Genomic DNA, 17,769 nt, shown 5'->3' on the forward strand with positions numbered 1-17,769 from the left:
CCCCAGCTCCCTCAGCCTCTCCTCACAGCACTTGTGCTCCAGTCCCTTCCCCAGCCTTGTTGCTCTTCTCTGGACCTGCTCCAGCCCCTCCATGACCTTCCTGAGGGCCCAGAGCTGGACACAGCACTCCAGGGGTGGCCTCACCAGCGCTGAGTACAGGGGCAGAGTCACTGCCCTGCTCCTGCTGCCACACTCTTCCTGATACAATTCCCTCCTTTAAAAAGCCCTAAAGTCAGAGGTAGAGTTGTCCAGTTTTATTGGTCCTGAACATCATGTCAGTGAAAAATCCCTCACCAACTGATGCAATCCCTCCCCTCTTTGGAGCTCCCTTGAGGAGCAGCACATGGCACTTAAGCTGAGGGGAAAGAGTCCCCGACACTTGAGGGAGATTCAAATTTTACACAAGCTCAAGCTACATTAACACTCAAACTGGAAACCCAGCAAGGCTCAACAGGCTCTTGTACCAAAAGTTTTATATGGATCAGGAGCAGCTGTCCTTCCTTCACCAGGCTGCTTTTCCCTCCCTTTTATTGTTGCAGATCCTTCATTTATTTGTTGGGTTCCCTGCTGTGCTGGGCTGGACACCACCTGAACACAGCCCTTCAGTCAGGAGCAGGCTCCACACTGAGGATGACCTTCAGCTGGCTCTGGGCACTAGTTATTTCTCCAGCACCTTTAGAAGCAGGCTATTTTTCTAAACCATTGAAGAAAAGCCATTAAATTAGTTTTTAAGTCAGTGTGTGTAATACAGCACAGGCCACCTGCCCCTCAGTGAGGCCCCCCTGCCATGCTTTGTCTGCCATAGCTTTAACTCTTATTTAACTTATCAAAAGGATGTCAGAAGCCTTATACAAGTTCACCTCTAATGTACTCGTTATCCTCTTAGGAGCCACTGAATGAAATGTGAGTTAATGAATAACACAGTAGGAATTATTTCATTATCCCCACGGTGAGAGGGAGCCATCTAATTCTTGGATATGATGTCAGACTTGAGAACCAGCCAGTGGTACTTACTGAGCCTTCCAGTGCTCACTCAACTGCTACAGCAGTGGTGTTCCCAGAGAAAGGCTGCACTGCCAGAACGTGCAGCAAAGCTGCTCCTCAGCAGCCTTAGGAGGAATTAAAGCAGCAGGAGGGAGCAACTGGAGCCTGTCATTCTGCTTCCACACAAGGGAGAGGTTTTTAGCAGCACACTTCTAATGTCCAGGCCTTGCAGAGGTATGGAAATCAAGGCAGTGGGAGCATGTCAGCTCTTCACATTTTCCCTCTTGCCTTACATCCACCTTTACAGTGTCAACCCCACTTCCAAGTTACCACTTGTCTCTGGTACTAAGTCAAGCTGTCTATTAAACTCCATCAGAAACCCAGGACACTTGAAGGCAAGTCTGAAGCAAGGTACAGATCCTTCATCAGTCATTGGCAATCCCATTTTCTGGCATTCAAGGCCACTTCACTTCCACTTAAACTAAGGCTTCTCACTCGAGAACCTGATGCCTTATGGCAGAAGATGTTCACAGGAAAAACACCCATCTCCTGCCAGTACAGGACAACTCCAAGAAAGAACAAGTCCTCCTTCAGGTCATCAGGACATTTGCCTGCAATAACAACCAGCTTCAGATTGCCTGAAGAGTTTGTATGTTTAAAGAACTAATTCTGCCAAGGAGACCAGGTGGCTTAAGGAGGTGTTCAGAGCTGGTGTTTCACTGATTTCCCAACCATCCTCTCTGCTATCAGGACAGCTATGCTGGGCAGTGCCCTTCAGATAGTTTGGCTCTTAGGGCACGTGTCCCTTCCTGTCCAAAACACCCTAAACTTCCTTCACATTGTGCAGTTGGGAGCAAGAAAGCAGCAGACATTTGAACAGCTCACCCCAATCCATTACAGAGCCTGCAGGTATTACTTACCAGGTGTTCCCCTCTAACTACCTGACTGGTGAGGAATAAACTAGTACACAAGCAACCTAAAAACCTAAGCAAGAGGAAAAACCGGATAGCCTGGGAGACCAAAGCTGGGAGATGGTTCTAGTTTTCCATCTGCATGATAAGTCCATCTCCCTGACATGTCATATTCAATGTCATACTCAACACAAACTGAGGTGTGTTCTCTTTCTAAGGAGTGATTTTCCCACACCCTGCAGCCTGCACTCTCTCCTGGACAGCCACACAGCACTGGGGCTGTGTGACACGTCAAAAGCAAAGGGTAATTGTGCCACAGTCCTTATCATGCTGAAAGAAACACTATCTGCAAGCCCAGCACGTGCTGTTCTGTCATTCTCACATGAGTGTGCACATGTAAGTTGTATTCATAGTCCAGGCCTGGCATCACAGTCACTGCCACGACTGCAATGCTGCAGTATATTTAGAATGGCTCTGTCAACTCTTCAGCTCACTTCAATAATGCCATTAAGGCATCCCAGCCTCCAAACCCACTGCTGTCCCATAAGCATTCATCTCCAATTCTACAACCATCGCTCAAAACACCAGTATTGAAGATACAATACCCATTAACATACATGCCAGTATCTGTAAAACGGACACAAAATTCAGTAAGATAAACCAGGAGAAGTTGGCTTTGGAGCAAGTTTGTTATACCAGAAGCTTCTGAACTGGTACAGAACAGGATCTCCCTGCACGTGAAGAGCGTCCGTGTGCAGGAATGTCTGAGTCAGTGCCCACTCACCCATGAGCTGATCTGCAGAGCATACAGCAGTGCTTCAGCCTGCACAGCTGGAAATCAGTGCCTAAAAGTAAGCACAACAACACAGAGTGAGGTAAGAAACAAGCTTTGGAGGTGTGATGTCACTTAAGAGGGTAATGGGATCAAACTGGTGAGGCTGTGAGCCCTCATTCTGACTTGTGCAGTGATACTGCTTAAGTTCAACCACGTGCTTGCACTGCCACCGAGTCAGAGCTGTCCTTACACAACACATCCAGGCTCCTCAGAGCTGTCCCGTGGGCCCTGCAGAGGCTGGAGCTGCACTCCTGCTCCAGCTGTGCTCATTAGTCAGCCTTTCATGCCAAGAAAACTGCCAAAGCCATCGGCAACCAAGAGAGATCCATCTCTCCTGGAAGCACCCTCAGTGCCACGGCCATGCCAGCTGTACACAAAAACTGCCCCAGAGACCTTAAGGAAGATCCTCCTCATCAAAAGCCAGATTCTGTGCCTGATATTTTCCCTTTTTAAAAGTCCTACATTCTATCCCTTAGTGAGCAGTTCTTACCTATTTTGAACACCCACTTCAGGAGACAGATAGATTCTTAATTCAACTGTGTGGTCTGGTGGGAGGACAGGAATATCCAACTGCCCTTAACTCTGCAGTTTCCAGCTTAAATACATCCAGACAGACTCACTAGAAGGAAGTAAACAATGTCATCCAGACTGTCTGGGGAAGCAAGAGTAACTTAAAAACATAGCTGCACACTGCAGGATGGGGTTCAAATGTGAACAGCAAGACCTCAGACATTCCCTCTGTTAACATAAACAGCTTTTATCCTCAACAGCTGTATGATTCTTCCAACCATGATTCTTCCTCACACCCCAAGATTTTTCCTAGCATTAAGGAGCTGCCTAAGTGAGACTCAGTTATAAAGTCATTTTATCACCACCACTATTCTCTCAAAGCTTAAAAATTAAATCAAGTCCTCCACTACTGGAATTTTCATTACCAGGAAGCTGCAGTAATGCTTATTGCATTATGGTTATTGGTTTGTTCTCCCAACACAATAACTCCATCAGTTCAATGCTTTGAGTTAATTATTATTGCTTAACAGAGGTAAATGCAAACAGAAACCTAAAGAGCATGGAATTAACAGTAGGAAACCAAGCTGAACTACTTCAAGATAAACCAAAGACTTCATGATCACCTGCAAGTATCAGGGAAATTCTCGAACAGCTCTGTGTATAAGAAATTAAAAACCATTCAGAAAACAGCCTCAGGAAAATTATACAAGGTAAAGATTCCATCTTTTTCCTGTATTTGGATACTTGGGCTTAGCAGTGAAAAAAGGTTTATTATAACAAAATAACTAGAACTTGGATTGCAGTATGTCCAGAATATTCTGTCAGATCCTCTCAGCAATAAAGCATAAATAATTATGAATGATTCCCTGGAGAGTCCACCAAAGCTCCAGAGATTCTGTGGAGCTTCTGATCCAAAGGTACCTCCAGTGATACCCTTCTCTCACTGGGAAAGGAGCCACAGCAGCCAGGAGGGGAGGAAGGCAGCGGTGAGCCAGCCTGGCACTGACCTCCTCCACTGAAGGGCCACCAGTTGCCCCGGAAGCTTCAGTGAGTTCCACTGCCAAGGCTGACCTTGGAACCACTCAAACAAGTGCCTGCTGTGAAGCTGCTGCTCTGAGAGCTCCCAAAGCCTGGCAGCCCCGGCAGTGAAGTGGCTGCTCCACAACAATGTGCTCCACTGCAGGAGCACTCACAAGCCACTGAATAGACAATGGAAAGAGCCATTCGAGTGTCAGTCCTCGAGTCCAGCCAGCACAAAGTGCTTTTTGTTTCTGTCTTGGAGATCCTGACGAATCAAAAATAGATTAAGTGTGCTGGCAGAGCGGCTTCTCCCTCCCAGACGGATACGTGATCCCAGGGAAGGGACCTGCCAGGGCTCTGCAGGAACTCACCCGGGCACACACAGCCCTGCACATGCTCTGCCCTCCTCGGGAGACCTTGGGAGTGAATCCTGCCTTTGAGCATTCGGGTAAACTGACAGGGAATCACTCTGCTCACAGGAAATAACCTCACAAATAACAGCTACAGGTCCTAGTTGTGTAGGCAAAGACCATTAATAACAACATTCAGTCTTGTTAGAGCCAGAGGAATCTCTGCCTGAGCACAGTTACCACTGAAGGCTTTATTACCTCCAGGGGAGGCTCTGAAACAGATACATTTGTGTTTCGTACAACATCCATTTAGTCCTGCTAAGTTCTCAGCATTATTTTTTAGTGGCTCAGTGACAAAAACAGTGTTACTGAGTAACTCTCCAGTCTGAAGTTTCAGTGCATTAGTCCTCTCTGCTGGATTACAAACACAACCACCTTAACGTCCACAGATCCAAAAGCCCACTACTCCATAACCCACAAGGAATAAGTACATATTATCTGTGGAAAACACAGGAGCATTTATCAAGCAACGTATCAAATCTTACCACAAATACTAAACAAACCCCAACAATCCAACTGTTTCAGTTAACAACTAATAAAAGCTCTGAGAAAAAGGAAAGCATCTGCTCCCACTTCCTACATAAATCTCAAGCAACACCACCGATACAGAACAGCTTCAGGAGCTGCATTTCTGAGGGCTAAGCTGAAGTTGGCAGTGGTTGATACCCTTTCAGCATTTAGGGTTGCCTGTGCCAGCAGGGCAGCCCAAGATCCCAGTGCCATAAGCGATGGAGCCCCAGGATCCACGGAGCAGCCCTGCTGCTCTGCACCCTTCCCAGGCTGCATCCTCTGTCCAGTGAAGGTAAGCCAGCAACCTCAGCACAGGGACCGTTTACCTGCAGAAACACAACAAAGCCCAGCAGAAACACGTGCTAAATGCTTTACTTGCAGCAACCCTGGTCTAGAAGGGTTAAAAATCCCCTCCAGAGCATCATTCTGAAAACAGCACTAAGACTGCACCTTAACCCTGGAGGATGCAAAGGCTGACACAACACTAACAGAGCTAAAGGTGAGGATTTCTACCTCAAATCTGCCTGCAAGGAACATTGTCACTTGTGACAAGGAGTTAAAGGACTGGAAGGAAGAGAAAGAACAACATTTGAGTTGTGATGAACTTAACTCACCAGCTCAGTAAGAGCAGCATTTCTGTGAAAGGTTTACACCAAGCAATCTCAAAATACTAAAAAAGGATATAATTCAAGCCTGCTGTTCAACACCAAACAAATCTGCTACTTCTCCATTTGAAAATTCAGTGAGGCTTCAAAGTAGGACAAGCCTAAGCAGACAAACCAGAAGACTTATTCCTTACTTCAGAATTGAAGCCTTCAAACCCTTCCATCCAACCTACTTCATCCAGCACTTCATTTTTAAAATATTCCAGCATATGTTATTCACCCAGCCTACTTTAGATGAGACATTAGTAAGGACTTTTCCCCATTCCTCCCCAAAAGAAAGCCTGTAAAACTGACATCAGAGACAACGTAAAACACATCACTTCAAGATAAGGTTGAAATTAAGGCCCTAATCTCAGAAGTATTTCCAGAATTTCACAGGCAAAAACTCACCTGCAGACCAACTCTAAATCCTAATTTAACAGTTCCACACTGTAAATAAGCAAAGTTGAAGAATGAGAAAGGTGTAGCAAGACAGGCACAGCTGCTTGCTCTCTACAGGTCACATTTACTTCTTTCTGCTAAAGGAAAAACCTCCCTACCCAGTGAGTGACACACACCTTGGTATTCAAATAACTGAGATCTAGAGATGTGGGGCAGAGGTGACCAGGCAGGAGTTAACTCTTCAAACAAATGCAGGTTTTAACTGGATAAATTCCTACCCTAAACTTGGAGTTTAAAGGTTACAAAAAGCTCAGTGTTGGAGGAACAGATCAGCACCAGGCAGCAAGCTTTTTATAACATGGCAAAGACGCTCTGAATTCCATGTAGAGGCTGAGCTGTCACTCACCCAGCTTGATCTATGGATTCCCAGCTCCACAGAAAGGTTCACACTTTCTCTTTCACATTCTGACATGCAATAAGCTGCCAATGTGTCATTTAACCTCTGAGTTAAAATGTTATTAAAAAATAATCAAAGTAACCAAGTCATGATGTTTTGAGGGGTCACAGGTGGAGCAGCTCCTCGGGAGTCACCTGACAAGCAGCAGATTCTTCAGACAAGTTTCAAGCCATCAAATTTGTTTCAACATGTCCAAACTCTGCTAAGTCAAGTCTTTCACCAACACTCACCATGAGGTGACCCAGGGGAGAGCACAGTGACACAACCCAAGTGCTGCTGCAATAAGGTGCTGGTTGGGTTTTCTCTGCAGACGTGACGGATGCACTGAGTTCTCCTACCACAGCTGATCTTCACTCAGCTGCACAAGCCCTCTCTGAACTGGCCCGAGGGTATTCCTTCACCTCTTGCATTTTAATTAGTTACAAATAGTTAAGCAGATCTTAAGAATATCAACACCACACAGGGACCTAAATTTTTCCCCCTAAGTTTTCCAGAGTCCAACAGGAGGCTTGAAACTCTAGAAAACAGGTGCTGCAACACCAGCCTCAAGTTTACTGTTCATCAATTCAGGGAAGCTTAAAAGCTGACCTTTTGCAAGCAGCAAAAACCCAGCTGGCTACACCTGCAACTGCACCACAAATGTGCTTCAGAGCAACATCTCCAGACTCCTGAAAAATCAAATAAACCAGCAATAAAACCACCAAGACTCACCAACCTACCTGAACAGGCTGGAGTGTTCTCTGCACCTACAGAAGTGGGTATCATATTCCAAACCCAGCCTGGAAATTCAGACTAGCTCTAGGAATTCTTTAATTGTCTTGGCAAGAGGCAGCATAAAAACTGGGGAGTTGAAGCACATAAATTAGGTTTTGAGGGTGTTTTGGCACTAAACTGTAAGCTTAACTAGATTCTCCCCAGCCCACCTGCTTACTTCTAATATGGTAAATATTGCACAAAAACCTTCAGTCCTTTCTCGTCCTTTTCATGACACGAGTCACTCCAGACCAGCTTCTTTGGCTTGTTTTAACTTAGCACTCCTTGCTTTTGGTAAGTGAAGTCACTTCAGCTCAATAACAAATGTTACTAGACCTGTAACGTATTTACAGAAAAATCATTTCTTAACTAGTACATGACTTGGTCTGCTGGGATTGACACGTGGTAGAAAGGATTTATGATGAGACTGAAAACTGAATTTTGTTGGAAGAACCAGAAAAAATAAATACAGTACTTAGAAATACTTAGAAATTCAAAAGAGAAAAGGCATATTGAGCCATGTTGCAATTTTGAGGCTCTTGAAATATGTTCAAGTCCATGAGGCTTAGCCCTGCCGTGTCTCTACTCTGAATACCAAACAATTTGGGTCCAGGAGCATGAAGTCTGCTGGAAGCAGGGAAGGATCTCTGCATCCAGCATGGGCAGCAGGTAATCCCTGTCTTTGTGAGAGCCGTGGTCCAGCCTGGGGCAGTTGTACAGTTTAAAAAGCTGGACAATAACTCGAAATACTAATGTTTAGAAAAATAAGCTACAGGGCACAGCAGCACGGAACTCACTCCTCAGGGAGCTGCCAACTGTTTCCTGCCCGAGCCCAGCAAATCAAGTTGTCTTATGCAAGAGGAAAAGTCTTCATACCTGAGAGCTGAATGGGACACGGCGGGCTCGGGCATGAGGCAACAGCCCCATTAACTGTAATAGGGCTGTGCTCTGGGTGTGACCCTCAGAGCAGGGGAGCTCCTCAACTGGGGCCTGACACAAACAGCTCAGCCAAGAACTAGGCTTCAAAAGGAAAGCAAGAAATAGCTCTTATTGTCTTCGGTATAACCATCTTATACTGGTCAAGTCAGGCGAACCCCTTTGTCCCCAGCTGCCCAGGCTGACTCCTCCAGGTGACCAGCACACCCACCCAGCTGAGGTGTCAGCAGTGGCAGGGATGGACCCGACCACGCTCCACAGGCGAGCAGAGTATCAAGCCGGTTTCAAGATTGCTTCCTGCTCTGAGTTGATTACAACAGTCGGCTTGGTACTGCTTGTTTTCCCTTCAATGAATTCACAGAATCAACTAGGTTGGAAAAGACTTCTGAGATCATCAAGTCCAACCTTGACCCAACACCTCCTTGAATTACTACAGAGCTCCCATCCTCAGCCCCTCCTGCTGCTCGGTGATCCCCAGCCTTCCCAGAGCTCCCAGGAAGAAGCGCCTGTGCAATGCAAACGCTGCAGAGGAGCTGGAATGCCCCGGCCATGGAAAGCCAGACAGCTCTCCAACCAACCTGCCAGTCAACACTTGAGAAGGAAAAGATAATTTGCCTGGAGTAACGAGCTAAGTACAGAGCCACCACGACTGCAGCGCCCCAGTCACCTCTGTGGCTCTGCAGGTGAGACACCTGGGCAGGCAGCAGCTCCCAGAAAGCAACACTGACCTTGAGCTTAAGGGACCAAATTCTGCAAAAGCAGCACCAAGACTCAAGACCAGCATCTTGTAACTCCCTGGAGTCTTCTCACCATCCTCTTCATTGCCATATTTTGGCACTGCAGGGAATCCTGTTCTATTTTAGCACCCCCCTTGCCCAGTGCTGTCCCCAGGTCCGTGGTTAGCAGCCACCCTCATCAAGTGCCAGCACTCATCCTGTCATTATAAGCCAAAATTCCAGTTTGACATGTGGAAGGCATTTTGGTTCCAGCTCCTAAAGCCTGCAGAACTGAAAGGGGGAAAAGCAACACAACAGTAACCAGGCACGGTGGTACCATGATGCAACTATACAAGGAGTTACTACTTTTAGAAATTCACTGTTAATGAATACTTATTATTCTTTCACTTTAATAAGGGTTTATGAGCATTACTTATACAGCTATAACCCCACTGATGTCCCATGTGGTCACAGATGGTGAAAGAGGGACCCTCAATTAGCTGTACCACCAGTTTTCCTGCAAGGAAGTTTCCCTACAAATCCCCTAGTACATGGTCTGAGCACTGCAGGTGTATTGGACACACAGGTGCAGTGTCAGTATGTTGAAGTTGCAGTCCTTTTCATAATGAACTTGGAGTTTTAGAGCAGGTATCTGGGCTCCTCCCTTCCTTCCAGCTCAACTGACCACATGGTTTTGCCAGCACTAAATATTCAACACTTGGATCTCCAAAACTGAAAATTTCCATGTGGCTCCTCCCTGCAGTCCCAATTTACTCCTCTGTTACGTACAGGGATGCTCTGCAGCAGGGAAGTACACTAACCAAACACCTCCAAATCATGTGATACTCATGCTTGAGTCTGAAGGGATTAAGAGATTCCAGCCCAAAGTAAAAGAAAACAAGCAAGCTATTGTATTCTGCATTAGAACACAACCATGCCTTGACCATAATCCATTAGCCAAACCTACAAGGAAAGCTGAGCAGACCTCAAAATATTTACCCTTCTTCCATCTTCCTCTTTCTTCCTCAGAGAGTTCAGATTTTCCCAAAGTGCAAAAAGGTGCATTCTTTTGGAAGTTACTCAAAGAAAGGTTCACTGAACATAGACAAAGATGATAATTTAATCATAATGGGTATCCAACCAGAATATAATGCCCTGTTCACAGCAAATTCCTGCTACCAGCAGTGAGAGAAAATTAAGAATCTGAATTCTCAAATGTACTCATGGCTAGTATGTTCACCAATCAGCACACAATTAAGCATTCCTGTTCCCTAATTGTAAAGATGAACACTTATTTGATAAGGATTAGTCATTAATTTGATGAAAAGCTTATCCACTCTTAAAAAAACCCATGCACAGTGTTTAGATGGAAAGGAAAGGTCTGCAGGCAGAGGCAGTAAACTTGTGAGTTTACATTAAGTACACTTCACTTGCTTTCAGCTTCCATTTATTCAAGGAAAATAATCAAAAAACCTAGAAATGCAATCTGCTTAGACATTTTAGCCAGGTTTCATAGATCAAAAGTTCAATAGTGCCTACATTACACTGACTATTTGTCCTCAGAACTGGAAACAAAAAGGAAATTAAGAAAATTCAAATACAATGAAATCAAAGCTATGAGGTCAAAACAACTAGAGTGTTTTTGCTCTGGTCAGACCACAGCAACCAGGCAGCACAGTGGAGAGAGATGTCCTCACATCACTTTTCAAGCAAAGCTGCTCTGTGATACGGTAGGTGAGTTTTCTTCTCACTGCCTCTCATTTTGTCTCTTCTGTTCTTTGCCAGGAGACAGACAAGTATTTGAAAAGCCTGAACTGAGGGACCCACAGAACAGTAAAAGTCAGCTTTGATAAGAGCAGTTTTAGTTAGAGAGACACCAAAGGCTGGAGGCGAGAAAACTGAGAACAGTTTCCAGCTGCAGCAAACGCAGCACCAGGTCTGAAAAGGTCTCAAAGCAAACAGCCCACGGAGGGTGCAGCAAACAGCACCACCACAACCAGCACAGCTCCCAGCGTCTCATTTCCCTCTGCTTTAAGTTTCAACGACAGCAATTACACTCTGGCAGATAGCAGGGAATAACCAGAGCTTTCCCAGGTACACATTAAGGCCAATTACGGCTACAAGAGATGGGATCACAGCCCCAGCTCGCTCCCTGTCCTCATCTGCTTGCAGGGAGAACAGGCAGAGTCAGGCTGCTGGGTCCCTCCTAACTAGCAGGTAGGATATTCCATGGAAATGCCCTCCACCAGTTCCAAACCCAGAAATTCCAAGGAAACCTTCCACCAATTCCAGACCTAGAGGCAGCCACTTCCATGAGCAGCTTTGGACTTTAACTCATTTTGAAAAGACACGGTGATAGCGTAAGAGCGACAGGACAGAGTTTGACACTGGATCAGCTGCTAGACTGGATCACTCTGATGGCTCCTGTACAAAACTGAGGTTTCACTTCAAAAGTACTGAAAGTTACCTCACCCATCTAACACCTACTGTAAGATGTTGAAGGTATTAAGACTCCACAGTCATAAGCAGTTCCACTAGTACAGCAGTTCAAACAAATGGTTCTTAACCTCTGTATGCTCACTACTTCTTTACCTCAGCCTTGCTTTCAACTACAACTTCCAGCAACTAAATAACCAAAATCAATATTCTAGCAGTCTAGCCTTGACCTATGCTGTGCTAAACTCCACATGACAGCAAGACTCGAGGGAAGATCTGGTTTTCCATCTGTTTTCTGAAATCTTGCCACCAGCTATAGGGAAACCCCCAAAAATAAGAATCCTACTTGCCCAGAACAGTCAAGGAGAACCCTCAGTGGAACTGAGGAGTCACACTCCCAGGGCCTGGGAGTCGTATGATGCACAGGAGCCCTCCATGAAAGGCTGCTCTCAGGGTGAGCTGGGAGAGGCCCTGCAGCGAGCCCTGCCTTTGCTCGGCTCTCCAAGGGCACTCAGGAGCCAACCCCGTGCATCTTGTCTTCACAGACTCGATGTCAACCCACACAGACAGGATTCCTGGCCTCTCCCCTCTCAGGTGCCGGGGAGCAGTTTCCCCCAGGCACTTCCACAAGTGGAGAAAGCAGCACTGGAGAAAACAAGTCTCATTCTGTCACGAGTCTGCCCTTTCCTGGTTGATAGAAGAGTCAAAACCTTCTTTTAAAGGCACAGGGAAAGAGAAACTATTTTTATTTCTTCCTGAAGCTCCGTCCTCCCAGGTAACACCACAGAATTAATGCTTTGATTATAGCCCTAGTTTCCAGTTCCAAAGTTGGAGAAGCAAATGAGGCCCACAAAAGGGCAACACAAAACTGTTCTAACAGTGTTTCTATAAATAATGTCTATACCAGTGCACAAATCTCTGGTATTGGAAAGAAAAACTACAAAGACTTAATTATGGCAATGCAGCAGCCTTCCTCCACAAATTCAACCTCAAGTGCATTACTTCCCCCCATACTGCCTATATGTTCTAAAAACTAAACCTTCAGAGTACCAGAACAATCCAAAATACTTAGAGACTATTAGACTTGTATACACAAAAGACTTCATCACACAGACAGGCACCCTAGAGATCTATTTCATGCTACTTTGCTTTCAGAAATCTCAGTTAAAGAAAGATTCAAACCATTTTCACTGGTTTTCCCTGATGAAAATCTTTCTTAAAATTGGGTAAGAAGAACCATAAATGAGATGTTCTGGTAGAATTCTTAGCCATGGGGATAATGTAAAGCATGAGAGAAGCACATACAGGTAAGTAAGTTACTTTAACAACATCGTTACCTTGAAAAGTAGGAAGCTGAGATTATAGTGAAAAAAGTCCTTTTTAATTCTTTTTTCCAGGAAAGGCTAAACCTGGTAGGTTAGACCTGGCACATCTGCTAGAGACAGTGCCAGTAAAGAACAACTTCAGTTCTGAAATCAAACCAAGACGATGTCACTCTGCAGACGATGCAAGAATGACTGGACTAAACTCGAATGGAGGGAGCACAGAACATACAGCTGAGACCCACACACACAACAGCAAGGAAGAAGACATCTAAATATCAAAGAAAAACAGCACAAGTCTTTCCTACACGGATATTCACTGCCTTCTAGGCCACATGCTGGAAGCTCCAAGCCTCCCTTGCTGTCCAGCCTGGGAAGTTCAAACATTTGGACATTCCCTGCTACAGTTGCCCCTGTAAAGAACACGCCCCAGTCAGGGGGGTGGTCTGTTCTGGCTGCCTTCCCTAAAGCCCAGCTCTTCCCGAGCAGTCAGGGACTAACACTAACTTTCAGATTTCCTTCTCGCTTCAAGCTAATTCCATAGGCGACAGGACAATTTGCCAAGCTAAGCCCAGCCCAGCACCAGTTCTAACGCTCCACCAGATACACAACAGCTGAAAACGTGAAGCTGGGCACTGCCACGCTGTTTGCACGCTGCACAACAACCTGAGGAACAACCAGCGCCACCAAAGCCAGTAAAAGCATCAGCTGGATCAGCATCTCAGGTGAAAGCTGTGCAGAGCAAACCCAGCTTCATTTCCACCGAGGTTACTCAGTCCATGACAATGAAGGCTGAAAGCAGCGAGATGTGCTGAGCAAGGCAAAGGACAACTTGCTTTACTTGTCACCTACGGTGCTTCTCCAAGCCTTGGTTTCTTTGATGTTCTGTCCTCTTTCAACATCAGCCTGCAAAGTTTTATTTTGAAGTATTTACAGTTCAGTATTTTTGGTTAAATTTCTCTAAAAAAGGAGTTTAATGCTGCTTAAAATCCATTAGCATGTGTTATTGAGGACACATTTCATGACTGGCATGACTGGTGATGTACAACAGCCTGCCCCCGAGCCACTGCTGCTTTACAGCTTTTCACTGCACTCCTAGTCAAGAGGAAAAATAAAATCAAGTTCCACTGGAGCTTGTTCAAAGTATTCACATTTCAGAAGTGGCAATACTTCAATACAGCAGCTTGTACAATTTAGTTGCAGTATTGCTGAACAAGGGCCATCCAGCTTCAAGTTTTTTGAAATCCAACTCCCCCAAGGAAGAGCAAGAGCCCCTTATTTAGGCAGTTCTTTCAGAGTCTGGGGGTTTTTTCTCCCCTTCTCAGAGTTCCACCACCTCCATGACAACTATTTCAATGTCATTAGCTGCCTCACACACAAATTCCAGAAAAACTTCCAGCTGGATCTTTCCATGGTTACCTTATTACAATTTTTAGCGTTAACACCCATAAGGGTTAATAAGGACCCATAAGGTCTGTTGTTCCACCCATGAGGGGGAACAAAACCTCTGAAATACCCAGTTGCCCCCAGTAAGCCCTAGAGAGCACACTACCAGTTACCAGCTTAACCTGCAGCCACATCCAGGTGTCAAACCAACTGCTGCTTTGCCAGCTTCACATTAAGATTCCAAGTTTCAGAAGATGAACCAAAGCTAGGAATCAGCAATCGTATTTTAAGCGAAGCCTTTACAAACACTGCTTTTTGCTGGACATCAGTGACTCCAGAAGCAGCTTCCCCACGTCAGTGAACATTCTAGAAAGCTGCCTGTTTGCCCTCCCCCCCAGCTCACTTCGCAGGTCCAGGCCTCACTTCAGGTGCACATTGGCACTGGCTGGAGGAGAGCAGAGCACCTCTGGCTCAGAACAGCACAACCTGACACCTCAGAACAGACTAAAGGTGAGAGATACCACTGCTTGCAACAAGATCACGCACATTTCTTCCCTGCTGCTCAGAGCTACAGGGAGTAGCAGCAGGGACAAACTCGAGGCTTCCTTACGGGATGAAACATTACCCCTGGAATCACTACAGCCAGCTGGGGTTCACCTCCCTCACACCACCACCAGAAACTACTGATTAGATGAGGGGAAGAACAGGTCAGGGCTACTCATGCTCCAGTTCACCATTAGATTTGTACGGCATCGAGTCCATCCTGTCAGAGCTCCTCAGCTGCTCCCCCCAAAGCAAGGGCAGAGTTCTGGCTGTCCTGCTGAAAAATACACTCCGAATAAGGACAGTTCACACCAAAGGAGGCTGTGGTTTGTGACCTCTGCCCATCCCACAAGCAGCTGACACATATTCAAGTCGATGCACCAGTCTGGACACAGCAACCCTGCCCCGTCCAAGGGAGAAGCTGTTAAAGCACCAGGAGCTGAGCTCTCAGTAAAAAGTCAGCATTTCAAATTCCGGAATTACCACCAGCTCCACTTTGAGGTCTTCCATGAAAGCCACTCAGTCAGCCTGAAATTTTGAAGCATTATGTAGAAAGAAATAGTTGTCTTTTAACAATCCAGTTAATTCACAGGATCGCAGCACGAACTGAGCACTGGGCACATTCCTGAAGTTTTCCTGACAGCACTGGGAAGTTACGGCACCGATATCTAGAAGGGGGGGTGGAATCACAAGTCATGAAGCTCATTTCTCAGAGTTTCAAACCCATATGGGATCTAACAGGCAGCTCTTTACACCACCAGCAACCCAGGCTAGAGACAAATGCAGAACAGTTGCACCTCCTGGCTCAGACATTTCAGCACCCAAAAGGTTATTTTGAAGGAAACATGACATTACTTTGACTCAGCCAGCGAAAGATACTATGAAACAAGTGCATGTTGAAGTATCTGGACGTCTCATTCTAGTTCACAGCATTTGATAAGCTCTAATGCACTATTTGGAGGCAAGTGCTCTGGAAGGCACCACCGATACCAAGTAGAAGAGTCCTATCTCCTTATATCCAGTTACACTTCCCAGTAGGAAGCCATCAGGGCAGGAACAGCCACCACAGCCTTTTGATCTCTGCAGGTGAAGAGATCTTGAACTCTGTGCTGGTTGCTAACCCAGCTCCTCCGAGTCACTCCATGGAGACAATTCCTCTTCCTTGCTACAGCAGACTTGCCCGTTACTCCAGCAGCCCAACGATCCCCCTCTCCTTAAGTTACTCCTTTTTTCCAGGTTAATTGCCAGCAAAGCACTGCACAGCCCTGTTCCTCCTACTCCTGAAAGCTGACAACATACTTCTCTCCACCATCCTGGGCTGCACGTAGGTGGATTGAGATCTGAGATAAAATATTGTATCCTCTATTTCAGAAGCCTGGGCATGCTCCATTTCTGTCTCCTCCAGCTGCAGATGGCTGTTTTTATGTAAAAAATAAATAAAATACAATGACAGCTTTTCAAGCTGACCTACTCCACCTCCGTGGTATCATTAGTGGGTTGCATGGCAGGTTACTTAAGCAGGTTAACAGTGATATTTTAATAATTGCTAGTGCAGTTAATGTAATGAATATTAACAGCATCCTAGATAGGCACCTACAGCACTGCCAGCAAGAGAACTCAGCTTGGCCCTCTATATATCACCCCTATAAAGTGAAGTAGGACAAGAGCACCTTTTAGTGCAATCACTCAAAAAACAACATGGTTTGGTCAACACCACTGTTTGTGCCCCTTTGTCCCCTCCCCAAGCCCCAAAGCAGGCACAGAAGCACTTGTCACTGAAGCATTCTAGACCCTCGTGCCCCGCCTTCACTTATCTGCACAAAGTTTCAACACTTACAGCTCAGTATTTCCTGTGCTAGGAAAGAAAGCACCACTTCTATCTCCCAAACCACAGCGATCAGTAACAGCTGAAGCAAAGCAGGTATCACATGTCAGCCTCCTCCCCCCAGTTCACAAGCGCTCCTTCATAAAAACTCCTTCACCTCCATCAAAAAAGTTCATTTTCAAATACCACGTGCTTTAGTAACAGACAAAAGGCAGCTCAGCTCTTTATCTACAGCTCAGAGCATGACAGGTACTACAAGAAACCTGTCATAGCTCCCTCCGTCACGCTCTGTCCCTTCCCAGTGGACTCACCAAGGAATCTAAACGTGCCTTTATATTCACCAGAAAGCCAAGCTGCACCTCCACACTCAGCACTACCTGACATGATTCACTAGAGAAGCTCCTTTCTTCCAACAGAAAGCCTCATTGACACGGCTACATCACACAACCAACCAAACAGGTGAAGCACACAGGAAAGCGCCTATAACACTTGAAGCCTGCAAGAGTTACAAGCTCACACCCAACCTTCCCCCAGCGAGGGAAGTGTGCACGGAAAGGAAAGAAATCAATTTCCTGTGCAGAGATGTGAAGAAACACCAGGTCTCATCTGCTGATAAAAAACCAACAAGAGCGGGAACAACTTCAACGCACACATTTAAGCTCCATGTCGGGGGGCAAAGCACTTACCAAGGAAGGGCAACATCTGCTCAGATCCCAGTGAAAGAACAGGACTGTTAAGAGGAACAGGGGGAAGAGGCGCAATTAAAGCCGCAACACCATGTCAATAAAAAGCCTTAACAAGCCCCAGGTACAAAAGGCACGGGAATTCGGCCCCGCGCACAAGGGCAGCCGAGCGGAGCTGACACACGGCGGCCCGAGGAGCCGGGCAGGGGCCGGCGGTTGCCAACGGCACGGGGCGACCGCGGCGGGCTCGCGGGGAGCGGCCACCCCGGGGAGACCGGCCACCCCCGGGCACCTCCGGGGAAACCGGCCACCCCCGGGCACCCCCAAGGGAACCGGCCACCCCCGGGCACCTCCGCGGGCCGGGCACGGGAGCGGCGGCGCCGGGCGAGGCCCAGCGGGCAGCCCGCTGCCCGGCCCCGCCGCCCGAGCCCCGCCGAGAACGGCACGGCCGAGCACAGGAGGCCGCCGAGCCGCCTCCTGCCGCTG

The 17,769-nt window shown here is 46.6% G+C and overlaps 1 long non-coding RNA gene across 1 annotated transcript in view; it reads right to left on the reverse strand.

Moving 5' to 3' along the window:
• LOC108508613 overlaps positions 1-17,499 on the reverse strand; it is a 32,367-nt gene extending 14,868 nt beyond the window's left edge. The window contains exons 1-2 of the long non-coding RNA XR_001878436.1: positions 17,287-17,499; positions 2,680-2,740 (exon numbers count right to left, since the gene is read on the reverse strand). This is a non-coding gene — a long non-coding RNA (uncharacterized LOC108508613). The remainder of the gene's footprint in view (positions 1-2,679; positions 2,741-17,286) is intronic.
• Between the last annotated feature and the right edge of the window lie 270 nt (positions 17,500-17,769).

This window comes from Lepidothrix coronata, unplaced genomic scaffold, assembly GCF_001604755.1.
Source record: "Lepidothrix coronata isolate B3197 unplaced genomic scaffold, Lepidothrix_coronata-1.0 Scaffold305, whole genome shotgun sequence".
Lineage (NCBI taxonomy): Eukaryota > Metazoa > Chordata > Aves > Passeriformes > Pipridae > Lepidothrix > Lepidothrix coronata.